This window comes from Nicotiana tabacum, unplaced genomic scaffold (genome assembly GCF_000715075.1).
Source record: "Nicotiana tabacum cultivar K326 unplaced genomic scaffold, ASM71507v2 Un00597, whole genome shotgun sequence".
NCBI classification, from domain to species: Eukaryota; Viridiplantae; Streptophyta; class Magnoliopsida; order Solanales; family Solanaceae; genus Nicotiana; species Nicotiana tabacum.
The window spans coordinates 1,904-16,613 of NW_027438834.1; the positions used below are offsets into that span (position 1 = coordinate 1,904).

The 14,710-nt window shown below is 39.4% G+C and overlaps 1 non-coding gene across 1 annotated transcript; it reads right to left on the reverse strand.

Annotated features, from left to right (window-relative positions):
* Positions 1 to 10,099: 10,099 nt before the first annotated feature.
* LOC142179314 (small nucleolar RNA R71) lies at positions 10,100 to 10,206 on the reverse strand. The gene has a single exon (XR_012707352.1). It is a non-coding gene; the product is annotated as a small nucleolar RNA R71 (small nucleolar RNA).
* Positions 10,207 to 14,710: the final 4,504 nt, after the last annotated feature.

A 14,710-nucleotide genomic window follows, 5' to 3' on the forward strand; every position in this document is an offset into this window, starting at 1 on the left:
ATGATGTCATTTGTCCTAAAGAATGTTGGAGCCACTTATATGAGGGCCATGACAACCATTTTCTATAGCATGATATACAAGGAGATAGAGGTGTACGTGGATAACGTCATCATCATATCCAAAAGAAGCACAGATCATATAGCAGATTTAAGAAAATGCTTTGATCGACTTCGAAGGTACACCCTGAAACTGAACCCTGCAAAGTGTGCCTTCGGGGTCCCCGCTAGAAAGCTGCTAGGGTTCATTGTCAGCCATCAAAAAATTGAGCTAGGCCCATCAAAGGTCAAGGCTATCCAAGATTTTCCACCTTCAAAGAACAAGAAAGATGTGATGAGTTTATTGGGGTGTCTCAATTACATCAACCATTTCATAGCACAATCGACTGTGATTTGTGAACCGATTTTCAAAATATTAAAGAAATACGCTACGACAAGTTGGACTCAAGAATACCAGAAAGCCTTTGACAAAATCAAGGAATATTTGTCCACACCGCCTATTCTGGTCCCACCAGAACCTGGGAGACCTCTCTTGTCATGACCCAAACCGATGGGCCGTGACGAGTGCCCGAGTCCTACATGTCGAACACCCTTAAGCATGCGACTAATATATGAACATGAATAGCATCTGCTAAATTACGAGAATAACATGCGTGAGGAAAACCTGTCCAAAAGACATATATACATATACGGGTTAAATATGTAGGGCGAGCCAGCAAGGCTGATATAGACAACTACATGTCCAAAACTGGAAGCCGCCAAAGCCACATACTGCCCAACTATACATGACTGTCTACAGACCTCTAACAGAATATACAACTGTACAAGGACGGGACTGGGCTCCGCCATACCCATATATGTAAAACAAACTTGTCGTACCAAAATCCAAAACAGCTCCGGATCAAATGGAGCACACCAACTCTCGCTGATTAAGGATCCTAAAAAGGGGACCGTCTTCTTGTCTACCTGTACCAGCGTCCACAGGCAAAAAGGGATGTCAGTACGAATAATGTACTGAGTATGTAAGGCATAAAAATCAGTACACAAAAGACATAGATGAAATATGGAATAAAGAATTTCGTCTGTAAGCCTAAATGACTTGTAAATCCTGAAACATTTATAATGTCATGCACATGCGTACAATTGTCATGTCATGCATGGGTATAGGTGTACATAACATCTTTAAGCCTCTGAGGGCATCCCATCATATCATCTCGGTCACTATGGGCAAAATCATCAACATGTACCAGCTGATCAAGTGATGGTGCGTATATATCGCCATAACCTTTTCCCATATCCCATATACATATAATATACGCATATATAACGCCATCTGGTAATGCGTCAATGTACATGTATAAATACATGAAATACATAAGAAATACGTTAACAAGATTTTCTCGAAATGTCATAAAAATAATATGCCTGTCTGATACATTTTATCAAATACGTATTTTTTTGAGACCCATGAACAGAAGATATAATAATAATTCACATGGAGAATCAAGAATATAGACACCCCTAATATTTCTATGAATAGTCATTTATGGAAATTATGCATTTGCTCGTTTCGTTCATGTTGTATAGATCATGCCAAAAAGAAAGAAGGGATAGCCTTAACATACCTGAGTCGATTCTATTGACAATCCTCTAACACCTGTTAATTGCGACAAAACACAGAACAAGTCGTGTGAAAAGCTTAAAGCAATCACGTTTCTATGCAAAGAAAATCTTGGCCGAAACCTTTCCTTAAGAACTTAGTAACAACGTTGCTATTTGGAAAGTGAATTAACGTTGCTATGTTCCTTGGAATAGAAAGTGATTTGAATTGTATCCTTTCTATGTGCTTGGCCGAAACTCTCTTAAGAGACTAGAAAGTGACTTGAATTAGGAAGTTATCTTTAACTCTTAGGTAGGCCCGCATTTACAAGGCTTTTGTGTCACATAAATCATTTAAATGTGCCACCTTCCAATCTTCTTTATGATTTATTAAAGGTTAAAGGGGTGCTGCCAAGTTAATGGGGTTCAAACTTTATCCAAAATCATCATTAATTAACCAGTAATCTCTTGGTTAACTTAATAATCTCCCACTATCCAATAATTAACCAATTACCCATATAATTAACAATTTTCTCAAATTACTTAATATACTACTCCCTTTTAATACACTTTACGTACGCTACTATCTTGGTCATGGGGTACCTTGTATAGCACTAGTCCATAAATACCGGGTATTATGGTTCGGACCGTATTTTATCCCAAATCGACAACCTTCAACGAAACTCACTTCCTTTAATTCTTTTAGCCTTTATCCTTCACGACACTTACTTATCGCTTGTTATAAAATAGAATAAATATGTATAACCTCAAGATAATCTCATCCCCGAGCTTATGTCAATTAACTTACGACGAAACTTCAACATACGAAAATGCGAGATGTAACATCCTTTCCCCTTAGAAACATTCGTCCTCGAATGTTTAACTCCCTGGGATCTATATAACTTTAGTAGAGTCACCTTTGTAACAATACTACTACCAACTCTTCTTGTAGAAACTCAATAACTTAACGCCACATAGGACCACAATCATCAATAACGACAATGGCCTCACACGACCAATGACAATAACTAACACAAGAATCCATACACGTACCTTAAGGTTGTAATGTCAACCTCCAACCGCATACATTGGGGTGAGGCGGCGGGGTCTCTTTATGTGGAAATGGTTACCTGGGATCTCATCTTGAATTCTATAAATGTTAATGACAGCTCTTGATGAGCTTGTTTGGGTTTAACCGGCTATCTATGCTATTCTATTGTCGCCTTGGTTCATCATGTTCCTATTATATTTCCGAGTTCTTAAATTGGTGTTTGGTTTTCATACTAGTACTATTCGACATGTACTAATATCCCTTTTGCCGGGGGCACTGCATCTTTAATGGATGCAGGTGGTTCCACAGCGGAGGATACTAACCAGTGATAGCAGTGCTCATTCTTCCCAGCTGACTTGGTGAGCCCCATCTCATTCCGGGGTTGTGCATTTTTTGTTTCGTATGACTTATTGTGTTTTGAGGTATAGCCGGAGCCTTGTTGCCGGCACCATCATTATACTCTTTGGTATTTTTAGAGGCTCCGTAGACTAAGTGTGGGTTGTACATGGGTGCTAGAAAAGTTAAACAAGTTATGTTTTGTTTTGATCACTTGTTCCACTCAAACTATAAGAATATGTGTATTTTGAGACTTAAAAGTGAAGTGACTAATAAAATGATTTAGTATTGTATGTATGAAATTCCTACTGTCTAATTAATTAAATCATGTCTTCTATTGATCATGGGTGGGTTGGGTAGAAAGTATCAAACATGATTGCTCAACCAGGTTCACTCGGTTGAGCGTCGGGCGCGCTCCCCGAGTTTGGGGCGCGACAAACTTGGTATCAGAGCCTAAGGTTTTAAAGTGTCCTAGGATGTCTCGGAGCCGTGTCTAATAGAGTTCTTCTTATCGGTGTGTTGTCGATAACATCTATAATTAGGATGCTACTTGGGCATTTAGGAATAATACCCTTCTTTCATGTTTTCGATCGTGCGTCAAAGATGATTGTAAGATTGTTCCTCCTTTAACTCATGTGTTGCTCTAATTTTCATTACATGGCACCTAAAAAGAGGGCAAGAACTAGCCAAGGAGCCAATGTCACCCCGTGAGTGGGAGTTGATCCTATATTTGATGATGCTGGTGAGCACCGAGGGGTGAAGATATTCCCCCAGTTACTACACTGCCTGATTCTACCATAGCTGATCAGACCGCATCTGTCCCTATGCCTACTGAAGGTGTAACAATTCCTCCAACCAATATTCCAGTTCCACCTCCAGCTCCAGCTTCTGATTCTGGTGTTTTTGATGTTGATCTTAGCGGAGCCATACAGATGTTGGCACAGATAATGGCTTCTCAGGCCCAGAGATCGAGTGTTGGGCCAACTAAAGGACTTGCTTGAAAAAGTTGAAAGAGTTGAAGGAGTTGAAAGAGCTAAAAGAGTTGAAGGAACAACTAAAGGACTTGCTTAAAAAGGCATTATCAGAATTAGTACATCACCGTGGGGAGCACCTATGTTATTTGTGAGGAATAAAGATGGTTCATTACGGATGTATATTGATTATAGACAGTTGAATAAGGTGAGGATCAAGAATAAGTACCCACTCCCGAGGATTGATGATTTATTTGATCAGTTGCAAGGTGCCAAGTGTTTCTCAAAGATAGACTTAAGGTCCGGGTACCATCAGGTAAGGGTTAAGGAGAAAGAGATTACAAAGACAACATTCAGGACCAGATACGGGCGCTTTGAATTTCATGTTATGTTGTTCGGTTTGACCAATGCCCCATCGGTATTCATGGATTTGATGAATGGTGTGTTCAAATCCTTTCTAGATCTATTCGTAAATGTATTTATTGATGATATATTGGTGTATTCTCGTTCAGAGACTGAGCATGCAGATCATTTGCGTACTGTGCTCAGAGTTCTAAAAAGGAAAGTTGTATGCAAAATTCTCTAAGTGTGAATTCTAGTTGAGTTTTGTAGCTTTCCTTGGGCATGTCATTTCAAGTGAGGTATCCGGGTTGATACACAAAAGATTGAGGCAGTAAAGACTTGGCCTAGACCCACGACAACGACAAAGGTTCGTAGCTTTCTCGATTTGGCAGGTTATTACAGGAGATTTATAGAGGGATTCCCTTCTCTTTCATCACCTTTGAAAAAGTTGACTCAGAAGGGAGCAAAGTTTCAATGGATTGATGCTTGCAAACGGAGTTTCCAGGCATTGAAGGACAGATTAACTTCTGCACCGGTTCTAGCTTGGATTGGGTTATGTACTGATGCAACATGGTAAGGTTATAGCTTATGCTTCTAGGCAACTAAGAAAGCACGAGAAGAATTACCCGACCCATGATTTAGAGTTAGCTGTAATGATTCGTGCACTATAAATGTGGAGGTACTACTTGTATGGCATTCATGTTGATATCTATATGGATCGTAAGAGCCTCCAGTATATCTTCAAGCAAAAGGAATTAAATTTACGTCAAAGGAGATGGTTGGAGCTACTTAAAGAATATGACGTTGATATTTTATACCATCCGGGGAAGGCAAACGTAGTAGCTGACGCCCTCAACCGTAGATCTATGGGTAGCCTGTCATATTTATAGCCAGAAAAGAGAGGAATAGCCCATGAGATTCATCAGCTAGCGATTCTTGGAGTTCAGTTACAGGACTCAGGTGGTATTGGAGTTACTATTCAGGATACGACAACATCCTCTTTAGTAACTGAAGTAAAGGAACGGCAGTACGAGGATCCTGTGTTAGATCATTATAGGGATACCACCCCTCAGAAGGAGAAGACACAATTTGAAATTACAGAAGATGGGGTCCTCAGATATCGAGGATGATTATGTGTCCCTAATGTTGCAGGGCTGTGTCGGCAGGTTATGGGAGAAACTTACTATTCTCGTTATTCTATCCATCCAGGAGCGACAAAGATATATCATGATATTAGGGAAGTATATTGGTGGGACGGAATGAAAAAGTATATAAAGGAGTTTGTTGCTCAGTGTCCTAACTGTCAGCAGGTTAAGATTGAGCATCAAAACCCGATGGATTATTGCAGGCTATGGAGATTCCGACTTGGAAATGGGAATTAATCCATATGGATTTCATCGTAGGCTTACCTCGTACCCAGCATAAGTTCAATTCTATATAGGTGATTGTTGATAGGCTTACAAAGTCAGGCCATTTTCTGCCCGTTAGGACTACGTTTTTCATAGAGAATTATGCAAGGCTTTATATTAAGCAGATAGTATGACTGCATGGTGTCCCTGTATCTATTATCTCGGATAGAGGAGCTCAATTTACAGCTAACTTTTGGAGGTCCTTCCAAAAAGGATTGGGGACACAAGTAAGTCTTAGTACAACATTTCAACCCAGACAGATGGACAGACTGAGCGTACTATTCAGACACTTGAGGATATGTTACGGCCTTGTGTGATAGACTTCAAGGGTAACTGGATGATCATCTGCCGCTTATTGAGTTCGCATATAATAATAGCTACCATTCCAGTATTCAGATGGCTCTATACGAATCTCTTTATGGACAGAAGTGTAGGTCGCCTATAGGGTGGTTCGATGTTAGGGAAACTACGTTAGTAGGGCCAGAATTGGTACATCAGGCAATCGAGAAAATTAAGATTATACAGGAAAGGCTATTAGCAACTCAAAGTAATCAGAAGTCATATGCATATAATCGACGGTGAGACTTGGAGTTTCAGGTTGACGAATGGGTATTCCTAAAGGTTTCACCGATGAAAGGCGTTATGAGGTTTGATAAGAAAGGAATACTTAGCCCTCGGTACATTGGGCCATATAGGATCATACGTAAGGTAGGCCATGTAGCATATGAGTTAGACTTACCTTCAGACTTATAGTCTGTACATCCAGTCTTTCATGCGTCTATGCTCCATAAATGTATCGGGGATCCTTCTAGAATCGTGTCAGTTGACGACGTTCAGGTCACAGAGCAACTATCATATGAAGAAACTCCCAATTATATACTAGATAGATAGGTTTGGAGATTGAGAACTAAAGACGGAGCTTCAGTGAAAGTACTTTGGAGAAACAACAATGTGGAAGAAATGACCTGGGAGGCCGAAGAAGACATGAAGTCTAGATATCCTCACTTATTTCCTCTTTCAGAGAAGGTTCCGACTGTGACATTACAAAAATCTACTCAAGCGGCCCTGCCGCCTAACCCCAATATATACGGGTGGATGTATAAACACAATACCCATTTTCACACAAAAAGGCCCCGCCGCCTCACCCCAATATATGTGCGGGTGGAAATGCATCAACGATACCAATACTTACACAAAGAGGGCATGCCGCCTCACCCCAATATATATATGGGTAGTGGTGCAGCAACAATACAAAAATCATACACATACCGGCATTGCCGCCTAACCCCAATGTATGTAGGTGGAGGTGTAACCCAATCACATTCTCTACATAATTTGGCAAAATAGTTTTCCACATAAATCACGACTTTGAATCATAACACGTAGATACACAATCCATAGTTTGGAACATATCCTCAATTTAAAATACAATATCATGAGAGCATTTGAAACACAAATTAAACATATATCTTTGTCACAAAACTTATTCGGAATACTCAACTTGTAATAAATATCTTGGAACTTACAAGGATATTGGAGTTCCAATTCTTAAAGAAGAGTTTAGCCAACATACCTCAATTGAGCTTCCTATAAACTTCAAAACGTTCGGCAATACTTAGCACTTCCATCTATTTTAGAAATAAAACAAGTTGGACCAAAATTAAGAATATGGTCATGATTCTAGCTCATTTGAGCACATTATCAAACACTAGGTTTGCATTAATGTTTTTAAGTCCCTTTTGTGTAAGATTCCATCATTCCCCAACCCATTCTCTAGCATTTTCAGCTCACAACATTCCCACATTCTTTGATAACACATGCATGCAAGATAAAAACCCCCCACACCTAATAATTGTCTTTCTAATTATCCCCTTTTTTATAAATTTTCGAAATTGAGAGCTAGGACATAGATTCTTACCTTTAGGATGAAGGCTTTCTTTGTTAATCCTCAATGATTGAGCAAGAATTGATGGATAATAGGTTGAATGTTACTCCCCACACTAAGCACACTTTGTCACTCTAAAAGTATAAGATATTTTGATCAAAATATGGTCCTTTGCGTATATATAACGAAGTAGGGTCGGGTTATAAAATCCCAAAAATGAAGCCCCGGGACAGGATCCGCGGTCACATATGCGACTACATAATGGATGTGCGGTTCGCGGAACAGGCTGCATAATTGGCCTCCGGAACTGGGCATGACTAACTCGTTCTGCGGTCATTATGCGGCCCGCAGACCTGTTCTGCGATCGCATAGTGCACTGCAGAACTGATTTATGGTCGCATAATGCACCGCAAAACTGACCTCAAAAATGGCCCAACCCTACCTCACACTGCCTCACTCTGCGGCCATTATGCGGTCCGCAGAGTGATTCTGTGACCGCATAGTGGGCCGTAGAAACGTCCTCTTTTGCCAAAAAATTTCCTTTACTCAACACGTAACATTATTTTTCCTTTGAGAACTTTTTACCGGGCCTTACTACCGCAGCTGCCCAAATTCTGCCCCAGTCAACTTTGCACACTCTATGACAAATCCCAATACAACCCTGCCTGGCGCGTCACCCCATGCGGTGCGCCTATGCTATTTTTACAGAGCTGGAATCTTTTTTCGCGTAGGAAAAATTGTTTTTGTCTGGGCACAACCCTACTAAGTATAAATACATGTAAAAAAGTTATTTTAGGAATTTTAATACATCTTAGACCTAAGGAAGCCAAGGAGGAGGTGGAGAAGCAAAAGCACAGGGATTTAATCATTCAATCCTCACTCAAGACAAAAGTTTGGATCGTTTTATGTTTTCCTTTGATTTAAACATTGTTGTGATGAATTTCTCCATATTTATGGAGTTGTTCTCTTTAGGGTTTTTTTGGATTTGGTGTATTGATACTTGTTTGTGGATATTAACTCTAGTTTTTATGTATAGCATCGTTTTGGATGTTTTAATCGTTGCATCTATATTCACTTGTTTATGTAATTGAGAGAGGTATAACTTGTGATATTCTTCCATTCTATCTTGTTGGTTGAATTCATTAATTCTTCTTAGTAATTGAAAGAGGCTAATTGAATTGTTGATTAAATCTTGTTAGAAGGATAATCGATAGAGGTTCTCCTAAAGACCAATCCACTACTATCTCGTGCATATCTTCACCGATCTTAAATTAGTTTATCTTGTGAGGTTGAGACTTAATCGAGAGAGGAGTTTCTACTAAACAATTGAATTAATAAACTAGTGAATTCCAGAGACTCGCTTGAACATTATAAGTGAATTATCTAGAGTTAAATCCCAACATTTGTCTTGCACCTATCTTACCAACCCTATCTTCTCCCAATTAATAACATTCTTTGCTCACTACTTACGTCGATTGTCATTAGCAAAAAGTTTAGATTCTTAGTTAACTTTCATTTTAATTACAGAAATCTCAATTGTTGGTCATCTTGGATAGCAATCTAGCTGTAAACTACAAAAATACTATTTAACTCCAATCCTTATGGATACGATATTATATTTCACTATATTCGTTTATCGAGCATATTTAAGTTTGTGTTTTGCGCTCGTCAAATTTTGATGTCGTTGTCAGGGTTTGGCAATCAATAGTGTTAGAAATAGTTGTCGTTGTCGTTGTCAGGGTTTGGCAATCAATAGGGTTTGGCAAATTTTAATTTACGAATTTTTCTTTTTATTTTAATTTTCTCTTTTTACGATTGGTGTCCTTTGACTCTGCGCAGGCTAAATGTTAGATTGGAGCATAACTCAATCGTCTGGGAAAGAAGTGCAACCATACGAGCCAGAAATAGAGAGACAACTGCGATAGTTGAGGAAGGAATGAAATCTTCCTGAGAATATAGAGAATGTTGGGAAATCCTCAACTACAGAAAACATTGTTGGAGATGATGATAATGTAGATTTGGCTACGATGGAAGTAGCCCAACGAAGAAAACAAGCTGCAAGGGATACTGAAGAAGCAGTTAGTAGAGATGCAGAAATTGCATATGAAGAAGAAAGGACTCGGAGAATGGCACAGAATCAGCCCTTGTGTGCTATCCGAATCAGAAACATAGCTCCCGGCTAAGGATTATCAAGTGTGAGACCATCCCCAGTTGTAGTTAATAATTTCGAGTTGAAGCAAGGGTTACTTCAAATCTTTCAAAATTGTTATGCCTTCAGAGAAAAGCAGAACGAAGATCCAAACAATCATCTAATGGACTTCGAGGAGAACATGAACAACATTCAATATAATGGTGTGTCACAAGATGCAGTTTACCTAAGGGCATTCCCCTTCACTCTAAAAGATGATGCAAAACATTGGCTTCGAAGCTTGCCCTAAGGATCAATTAGAACATGGGACGATATGACAAGAAAATTTCTTGCTAAATATTTCTCCTCAGTTAAGACGGACAAGTTTAGAAGAGAAATCCATAACTTCTGCCAGAACGAGACTGAAACTATTTTTGAAGCTTAGGAGAGGTTTAAGGAGATTGTGCGAAAGTGTCAACATAGTGGAGTTGAGCTCTGGATGCAACTCCATGACTTTTGGGATGGATTGACACCGACCTCACATAGAACATTGAGCAATGCAACTGGAGGTCTGTTGATGTGAAAGACTCTAGAGGAGATAGTCACAATTCTAGATGACTTATCTGAAGATGCAAATCAGTGGCCCTCGGAGATTGCTGAAAGAAGAAGATCAACTGCTATTCACCATATTGATACTAACATATCTGCTCAGGTACAACTTGATGTCATGGCCAAAGAAATAAGGAATCTGACCTTAGCTTCCATACATAACGAGCCTTATGCAGCCTGTGATATATGTCGAAGAGGACACCCTACTCATGAGTGTCAAGCTACCTTGGAGTTAGTGAATGCTGTGGGTAATTATAATTTCAATGCAATGGGTCAGAAGCACCCTAGTTTTCATGGAGTTCACTTGGGGTTACAACAAATGCATGGCAACAAAATAACTCCAGATTTCAGTAGAGGCCACAGTTTCAGTCTCAACAGCCAATTTAGACTGGGTTATAAGATTTGATGAAGTCTCTCATTATCAAGACAGATGAGAGATTAGATGCTCATGGTGCAACTATTAAAGAACTTGGAATAGATTTGCATAACTTGGAGAGACAAGTGCGACAAATTGCAAATATATTGTCTGAAAGAATCCCAGGTACACTGCCAGCTGATACTGAAAAGAATCCCAAAGAAACGGTAAGTGTTGTGACCTTGAGAAGCACGCAAGTATTGAAAGATCCCACTCCAGTCCAAAAAGATGTGATACTTGAAAAAGAAAGTGGGGAGGATCCGAAAATTGAAGATGTTAAGAAGAAAAAAGTTAAGAATGGAGTAGAGAAAAATAAGAAGGAGGAAACTTCAAGAAGGGAGGACTCTAATGAATAGAGCAAGAACATGCCTGCTCTACCTTTTCCCTAAAATCTGTATAGAGAAAAGTTGGACAAGCAGTTTGAGATATTTTTAGATATGCTGAGACTGGTTAATGTAAACATGCCATTCACCGAAGTTCTCTCACAAATGCAAGCTTATGCAAAATTCTTGAAGGAGATCCTTACAAAGAAGAGGAAGATATAAGAGACATCGGTAGTCAAGCTCATAGAGCATTGCAGTGCAATCTTGCAAAACAAACTCCTACAAAAGTGTGGATATCCAGGAAGTTTTACTATACCTTTCTCTTATATTACCTAAAGTGTGTGAGGGCACTTGATTCAAGAAGGAAAGGCAATGTCGTTGACCTCTATGTTAGAGTAAGTGAGCGGGTTATAAATTATGCGTGGTACTTTTTAGTCAAATATTGAGGTAAATATGTTACCCTATTGTGCTTACACATTAAACCGTTTGTCGATACGACATCAGAGTATAGAGATATTCGCATTTTTGCGAGACTGCACTAGCAGCTCCCAATGGGACCCACTTAGGTGGTGGACGACCCTTGGACATTTTAACGGGGTTGGACACCTCATTTTTGGCTATTTTCGACCAAGGAAATTTACCAAACTCTCTTAATAGCTCTCCAAGGTTCCAAGTCTAATCCAAGGTGCTTTTACCTAGACCTATCCTCAAACGTTAGCCTAAGTGAAGAAAAGAGTCTCTATGGTGTTATGATGCCATTAAGGGTGCTTGTAAGCTAAAGGAAGCTTTGGTTCGATTTTTTTATGATTATTTAAGGTATGTATAACACACTATTTCTTGGGCTTAAGCTTATATATGCATTGGTTAAGTTATTTGGATGAAGAATAGAACTTGAAGTTGTATAAGAAGTTGTTGTCTCTTATTGGACTTTTTTGGAGTTGTGTATATGACTTCATATGGGAAATCGCGGGGAATGGCTTGGGTATAATGTTCGTATTGTTGTTATGTTGGTAAAAATTTTTAGTATGTTGATGATGTTTTAAATAGGAGAATAAGCAACCACACAATACCTAGAAGATGTCCATAATGTTGTAGTATGTGGTTGGGTTGCATGATGTTACTTTTATGATGGATATAAGGCTGTAATGTCATGCCAATATATGTTATTATATTCTGGACTATTTTAAGGTGTTTTAAGTATAGGGGAGATGGTATAAAGTTCGTACCACGGCTACCATTAACACATACACCTACCTCGGCATCACGAAACCCCGGGTTTTAGGTAAAGTTTTACGGGACCTTACAAATACAATGGTTTATGGGCTTTTGGATGACGTTGTTCATGCTAGGATCTCTTGCGGTGATCTTTGGTTTAGGATCATAGTGTACCAGCAAGGAGAATTGTTAACTTGAAGGCAAGTTGAGGAGAATTCAAAGGAATTGGTCAGCTGGGTAGTGTAGGGTCAGCATAGTAATAAAGGTAATTGGTTCCTTTGGTGTGGTGATGCTTTACCGGTGTTTTGTGCCAATACACTTGGGTTTGACGGCCTGCGTTACTTGGTTAAGTTGGGAAAATTCAGTTCTGATTTCTTAGTTATGCGTGGACGGGTTTCGAATGGTTCTTGATAGTGTCGAGGACGGCTTGGGCTGGATGTCTGCCAGTGGCATAAGGAACATGTTATATGTTATGATTTTTCTCCTGTATGGTGTCACGAGTTCTAGATAGCATGGACGGTTTCAGATGTTTAGAAGAATGCTAGCATTATCTGGTACCACCTAAGAAGGGTACGTTTCACGACCCAATTGGAGGGTCATGACTAGCACCCGGGCCATACTTGCCGAGCACCAATGTACATTTTATCTAACCTTCCTTATTATCTTTAAGGGCCAACGAGATCAATATAAATGGTAGACATGGATCATGAACAGCCAACAATAAAAGATAATGGAATGAACATACATAACATGGGACGACAAGACTGTAAAGAAACTATATATAAGGTACGAGCTACCATGCTTCCATGAAAGACTATACAACAAAAATCAGCCGACAAGGCATTCCAAAGCATACATGAGTCAACACCTGTCTATGAGCTTCTAAGGGAACATAAGTGATGCAACATTGCTGGAACAGGGCCCTGACATACCCATAACGTCTATAAACAAAATGCATACCAAGACCACGGCAAGTACGGAGAAGGGATCTCGCCAATAACCGCTGAACTGGGCAGCCTACTGTGGTGGGGGAGCTGCGTCTACCCATCTATCACGACCTGCAGCACGACATGCTGCGTCCACAAATAAAAAGGATGTTAGTATGAATAAAGTACTGAGTATGTAAGGAAGGAAAACATAAGTAAGAACAGTAATATAAACAGGGATAGAGAATATACAACCTGTGACATGTGGGTACTTCTGAGGCTACTGACATGAAATGCATGATACATACATATATATACATAAATTTTTAAAACATACGCCTCTATGGGCATCATCATCATCATATCGTACTCGGCCGTAATAGGCTCGGTAAAACGTAACCGGCCATCATAAGGCTCGGTAGAATCGTTCTCGGCCACGTGGAGCTCGGTAAAACCCTACTGATCAGTGGTTGCACAATAGGTGCCGTACCCGGCCGACTATAGCACGGCTTGGTAGAGTAAAATAGATACATATATATGATGCGTGCTGGACTCATTGGAATCACATTTTGAACCTTTTGGAGTGATGTAAGGTCGGTATCCTCTGTACACGTTATTAGGATTAACTCTTCATCAAGAATCTTATAAGAATTAGGAAGTACCAACAATATTGATAATATAAGAATAAGAGAAGTAACATCAACATCAATCGTTCCATAAGAAGGGCAAAAATGTAAGTACTGCTAGCTTCTAAGAGTAGAGTATCTTTGGAAACTCGTTCATTATATTAAGTACAATTGGAGTCGTGCAAAGGAATGAAGGGGATAGCCTTATATACCTTTTATATACTGTCCAACCTCAAGCTATGCAAATGTCACGACTCCTTAGTCTACAATAAGAGAAATGACACTATCGTTATTGTTTAAGTGTCATAACTATTATGTATCGACCGCAACCTATTTTACGATGAAACGGACAACACCTCCCCTATTTATATGACTTCCCACAAGTCAAGACAATCACCAAACAGCCCAAACAACATCAACAATAATCATATTGAGCCTCCCAAAATAGTCCACCAACCAACAACATTACTACCAACCCTTTCGATATATATATTTCACAAGTTCTATCTTCAACGACTTAGCCACAACTTGGATAATATTAAATACATGTAGAGTATGAGGTTCCTTACCTTTAAACGGAAATAGAAACTCCAATTTGACCTTAATTGTCCACGAAATATCCCTCCAATGCTTCCACAAGAACAAGGAAGCGAAACTAGCAATCAATTCGGGTTTTTCAGCACTAGAATTACTTTAGATGACTTGAAATCACCTAGGGTTGATATTAAAAATTTGAGTGAGTATTTATAGAACATAAAACACTTAAAAAAAACTCCCACACGAGCTGGAACAACACAAAAATCAGCAACAACAAGAAGAACAAGAAACTTACTAGTGCCACAGGATTCCCGACACTTGATTTGTGTTGTTTGCCCTTTG